Genomic DNA, 6,453 nt, shown 5'->3' on the forward strand with positions numbered 1-6,453 from the left:
GCTGAGGAAAGAGCGTCTCCTGGAAGATACCTGGGCTCTGCTTCTTCACTACAATGCACTGTGATCAGATGCCACCCAGCTGAACTCCTGTCACTATGCCTTCCACACATGGACAGACCATACCCTTGAAACATGAATCAAAAGAAACACATTTTCCCATTACTATTAGGCGTTTCATGATTACAGTGGGAAAGGAACTAATAACTGAGCCAGCTTCACAGTACTCTCTGAAGCATGTGCACTGTGAAAGAGCTCACTCAGTAATTTGTCCACGTTATGAAAGTGTTGTTTGTTCAGCAATGGAGAATGGATTCCAACCATAGTCATCACCTTGTGTGCATAACCATTGCATGATACATTTGATATCTGTTATTTTATTACTGTTACAGAATTTCCAAACCAACTTTAATTCTCCACAAAATGCACATCAGTAACAAATGCTTTCAAGACATTATGGCAATAAAATATAGATAATTTCTTAATTTTTCATATTTCCCAAAACATAATGACTAAGTACAGGACTTGGAGATGTGAACTCAAACGACAGCGTTACAATTCATAAACCTCCGAACTTTAAGATTAATGACATCAGCAGTTACCTCTCTATTTGAGGGATGCCGAGACTAAAACTTTGCACAGCATGACAAAACACAGTGGCGAATTTATTTACTTTTGACTTACAGGGCTGAATGCATAGCATGGTGCACAAGCTTTCATAAAAAGCATCTTTACACGCTGAGCTATCATGCTGACCTACCAAAGAATTCTTACGAGCCAGCAAAAAAATCATACATGTAGCCCTCCAGGATGGGAACATAGCTCAACAATAAAGTACATGCCGAACATGTACTGTGTGCAAGTACTTGGGCTCTATCGTGAGCATCAAAACCAAACTGTTCTTCCTACCCTGTAGATTGGAATCACAGCACAGGGTCAGGGTGCTGTTCTGTAGCCTCTGTCCTTTACTGAGCCAAGATTTTCCTGGTCAACTCTGCTTCAACCCTCCAGTTTAAACAAACAGGGTATTGACATTCTATAGGCCAGCAAAACCCAGTCAGATGAACACTGGACACAATCCGTCAGGTCTTTTGTTTTTGTGAAAGATCTTTATAAAATGTCTTTACAGAACAACATCCATCCTCCAGATGCAGCTGCTAAGACCCTGTTATGCTGTAGCACTGACTTGTGCATGGCAGGTGGCTTTGGCTTCCCACCCTTCTGTTCTGGGATGGGAGTGGTGGGCAGAATTTCATCTTAAGGTTGCATAGTGCTCATGTGAGCAGATAGAGGCTTTCTAGAGACAATCTTACCCCCTTGGGTCCCAGGCAACACGATCTTTTCTCTGAGGCTCAGCACACCATGTGTGAGCAGCCCATGGCACACATCAGTGCCAATGGAGTCACTACCAGGGCCTCCACTGTACATCCTCAGACCATCCATAAGATTCATGGTCTTGGCACTCTTGCCTCAGAGTTTCCCAGACACCAAAGCCTCCATGTCCTTGGTCCCACTCTCCATAATGAACTTCAGCACACCATAGCAAGATGCTGCACCCCGCGCCCAGTTCGTGAGCTTCGGGCAAGGGGCTGGAGGTTGAGAATACAGACGCAGAACACTGAAACCAAAAGCCCTTCTTTAATAGCACCATGGAGGTTTAAATACACTGCAGTCAATGGCTAACAGGTGAAAATCCCATCCTCTGCTTCTCTAAGCTAGGCAAAGCTTCTAGTAATTTCAGTTAGAAGGTTCTAGCAGGGAAGAGCAGCTGAAGGCCAGGATTCATTAGTCCCAACAGCAAGACATAAACACAGCTGAACAAAATAGATCTTAATCATCTTCACTTAAAAATATGAACTGATGAAAACATTCTGATGCCTAGAAGAGAACACAGTGTACCCCAATGATGGGGCAGAGTGTGGGGAGTAGATACCAGTACCCAAAGAACACTCTAGTAACTTCTAGGAGTTTGTAATCTAGAAGCTCTGTGTGGGCAAAGGCACACAGACTTCTTGAGGTCACCTTTTCTACATAGAGTGCTGCAATAATAATATTGCTATAATTTAATATGCAATTGTTTCATTAACTTAATCTATGCTCAGGATAATTCACTTGGCATAATTAAGGTTAAAGATGATAGGAGATCATCACGAGAATTTTGAAAATCCGTAATAGGAAGGGAAAACAGAGAACTAGAATGATATCTGTCACACGTAGAATTTAGCTCTGCCTCTAAATGTGTGTATGCAGCATTCTCGGGCATGACCTCCACTCACACTCAAGGTAACTGGCTGACTTTTAAATAAGCACCTGGGATCACTTCCTTTAGTGTTCAATATCTTTAATGACAAAACCATGTTGTGAAAATTGCTATCATTTATTAAATTCTTTTAAATGTTTATTTCTGTTTTTCTCTTTGGAGAGTATCACAATATTAACGCTTGGATACATGATGAGTGAGGGATGGGGTGGGACTGCACATCCACAACCAAAGAGATTCATTGACAGTTTATAATTTAGAGCTAAGGAACATGATACTAAACACTGGCCAGACTGTCCACAAGACAGTGGCTCTATGGTCTAAAGCCTAAACCTTTGTAATTCTTCATGTGATATCTTTCAAACACATTACTGGAATAACATAGGAGAAGAAGATGGCATCACTCAGGTAATTATCTATTTGTGTGTATTCAACTTCTATACTTACACAGTAAATAAGAAGTTATTTCCTGGAGTTAATTTTACAGAAGACCACTTATTCTTTCTATGGTTACATTATTAATATTAAATAAGTTCTACTTTATGACCACAGCTATGCTCTTAAACACTTAAACTATACATTAAAATGACAGGAAGTTTCACTTATTTTCAAATTACTTGTCTGATTTTTTTTAGAGTGGGTTCGCTCATCCACAGTCTTCCCTATTCACTCAGCGCTCATAATCTTTGTTGTTCATAAGATTAGCCATTATTTTTCCTGGAAAAGGTGTGTGTGTGTGTGTGTGTGTGTGTGTGTGTGTGTGTGTGTGTGTTTGTGTGTAATTAAGTGAGAAAGCTGTGGTTTTCACGTCCATTTTGGTGCAACGCCCGAGCTTCCCATCAAGGTCACCTCTGATCTTGTACTGTGTGTGTCTCACACACTATCTCATTTCTCCTAGGAACGTAAGTAGGATGATCTGACTAGACGTTTAAGTTCATGTTTGACATTCTAGTGAGCTGTGAGCCAAATACTGCACCTGTCCAGAATCATGAGCTTGGGGGAATCAGGAAAGCCTGATTTTAAGGCCAGTGTAACCGAGAGGTTGAGAGCAGAACCATTTGGAAGATGGTAGCACCTGGACGCATGCGTCATGAGTGGCAATGTATAGCCATGATGTGCGCATTCATTCCTTCTAGTCCCACCTATGGTCTAGGTGCTGGCTGATCACTCTGATGTCCACACTGCCCTTTGGAGGTCAGCAGTGGAGCTGCAGGGAGTTACTAGAGTGTTCTTTGGGTACTGGTATCTACCCCCCCACACACACACACCCTGCCCCATCACTAAGTTACACTGTGTTCTCTAATATACATCAGAATGTTTTCAGCAGTTTATATTTTTACGTGAAGACGATTAAGATCTATTTTGCTCAGTTGTGTTTATGTCCAAAGGGACGTATTCATTAAGTCCCTGTGAAAGTCTTCATTTTCTCTGTCCCATAATATACCTTTAAATTGTTTTGTCAGAAGCATGACAGAAGAGATAAGTGGCTACTCTAAAACCTAGAGGATTGATGACAAACTCTCCCTCCTGATAATAATCATGCTCACTATGAATGACCTCAATGCTTATAGAAATGGTAGGTAAAAGTGCTTGTCCTTAGAAAAAAGGCACCTCCAAGTACAATGGTGCATGTCATGTTGGTATCCTGGGTAACTGTATGAGGGTTCTACACCTCTGTGTGGGTTGTGAAGAAAGCCCAGGATCTGGCCCTGTATGTGGGGACCCCCAAGATCCAGACTCCAGACCAACTAAAGGAGACGTGAAAAACAGCTCCCTGGATAGTGAAGCAGATAATATCTCTGGCACTAAGCTTTAGCCAGGGCCACAGACTCATAAATCAGTGACATCATTAGGTCATGCTCACTGAAAATAGTATCAATCTTGCAAAAGCCACGGTATTTTTATTAAACATTCCATAGAAGACTTACATTTTTAGAAATCCGCATACACAGAGTGATAGGTCACAGAAAACCTCACTCTTGGCATAATTTTATACTTGTCTTTCTACAGGCTCATAGCTAGTGTGTGTGTGTGTGTGTGTCTGTCTGTCTGTCTGAATCTTGTGTGTGTGCATATCTTCATATATAAACGCCTTTTTCAGTACTCATACAAGATTATCCATATGCAATATTTGAGTGTTTTTTATTGTAAAGAATGTTAATAAACACTAATATATATGCTCATCAGTATATATATATATATATATATATATATATACTCAAATACATACATACATATACATATATGTGTGTGTGTGTCAGGGAAAAGTCTCACAAGCACTCCTAATGTGAAACCCACTTACGTTCCAGCTGTTATTTTTTTTTTATTTTATTTTTTTGGTTTTTCGAGACAGGGTTTCTCTGTGGCTTTGGAGCCTGTCCTGGAACTAGCTCTGTAGACCAGGCTGGTGTCGAACTCACAGAGATCCGCCTGCCTCTGCCTCCCGAGTGCCAGGATTAAAGGCGTGCGCCACCATCGCCCGGCAAAGGTAGAGCCACCTTTCCCATACCGGGAGTCGAACCCGGGCCGCCTGGGTGAAAACCAGGAATCCTAACCGCTAGACCATATGGGAAGTGTTCCAGCTGTTCTTTAGTCTAATCAGATTGATAATCAGAATTTACTACCACAGTGAATATCAGTTACGAAACACAATGGTCACTATGACAGCCTTGTGCATGTATGCAGTCTCTTTGATCACATTCACCCCTGTATTCTCTCTCTTGATCAGCCTTTCCCATTGTTCTCCCAGCTTCTGCCATCAGCCTCTTTCTGCCCTCACGTCATTAAAAGACAATCTGAGTTCCACATAGGCAAGCAAGCATGGCCCCTGTCTTTCTGAATGTCACTTATTTTACAGAAATGAGAGCCTCAGCTTCCATCCAGTTCCCTGTAATGACATTTTTTTCATCTTCGTTGCTGGATCCTGATCCATCTGTGTTTGCGTGATGCATTCTTTATCCATTTCCATGCTCGTGGACATCCATGCTCATTCCACAACTTAACTACTGGGAAGGAGGCTGCAAATGAAGACAGACACAGCCACCTCCACCCCATGCTGACTCTGAGTTCTAAGGACATATTTCCTAGAAGACTAACAGAGTTGTGTTGGATGCTAAGCCTCTGCTAGTGGCATCACCACACTGATTGCAAAATGAATTGCTCTAATTTCTGCTTCATCAGCATTGTGGGGTTCCTTTCCCCAACACCCTTCCCAGCATTTGTGGCCTTTGAAGGAACCTACTCCAACAGAGATGAGGGAGAATTTCAGAACACTTTGTTTTCCATTTCCGTGATGGCTAGAGATATTGGGTATATTTTCTCTCTTTATATATACATTTATATAGTTTACATATTTATATATTATACACACACACACATATATATATATATATATTCTATGATATTTCATTGGCTCACATACTGATTGTATCATAATGTACTTTGAAAGTTTATTTTTTACTTAGTTTAAGGGTTCTGCACGGCATTAATAAGAGTGGATACCCATGCTTTGTTTTAATGTAGGGTACTCACTTGCACAGATATCCTCCTATTAATCGTAATGTTGGCTACTGGTTATCCATATATAGTTTTATTGTGTTGAGATATCTTTCTCCTGTTGATGGCTTCTTCAGGGCTTTCACAACTTTTACAACGCTGAATTCTGTTAAAAGCTGTTTCCACATCTGTCCAGATGGTCATGCACTCTTTTACCCAATCCTGTTTGTGTGGTGTGTTAGGTGTATTGACCTGTGTGTGTTACCATTCATTCATCACTAAAATGAGACTCTTGAAACACTTGAATAATAGACAAATTATCCTTTTCATCATATTTAGAATCAAGGAATTAAATTCATAGTTACCCATATTAAAAGAGGTTTCTTATGAGCATTAAAATTTAAGTAAAATGTATCTAAAATTTTAATTTTTTTCAACCAAACCAATGAATGTGATATTAAATTATCGTTTTTTATTTGTGCCAAGGAAAGAATGTTAGAATTTAAAGTTCTCTTGCTCCATGGTGTTTATGTTTCTATGGGCCTCACCCCCACACCCTCGGGCCCTCATCTTTTTCTCCTCAGCCAGTGTGTGGTCTCATGCACATCAGAGCTCCCATTCATGTGTGCACACAAACAACCTCACAAAGATCTTGCCTTGACCATTCTTATTCTAGTGTACACATCAACATCTCCTTCCCT

The 6,453-nt window shown here is 40.7% G+C and overlaps 1 non-coding gene across 1 annotated transcript; it reads right to left on the reverse strand.

Moving 5' to 3' along the window:
- Positions 1–4,757: 4,757 nt before the first annotated feature.
- Trnae-uuc (transfer RNA glutamic acid (anticodon UUC)) lies at positions 4,758–4,829 on the reverse strand. The gene has a single exon. It is a non-coding gene; the product is annotated as a tRNA-Glu (tRNA).
- Between the last annotated feature and the right edge of the window lie 1,624 nt (positions 4,830–6,453).

This window comes from Alexandromys fortis, unplaced genomic scaffold, assembly GCF_014885135.2.
Source record: "Alexandromys fortis isolate MF-2015 unplaced genomic scaffold, M_Fortis_MF-2015_v1.1 scaffold_15, whole genome shotgun sequence".
Lineage (NCBI taxonomy): Eukaryota > Metazoa > Chordata > Mammalia > Rodentia > Cricetidae > Alexandromys > Alexandromys fortis.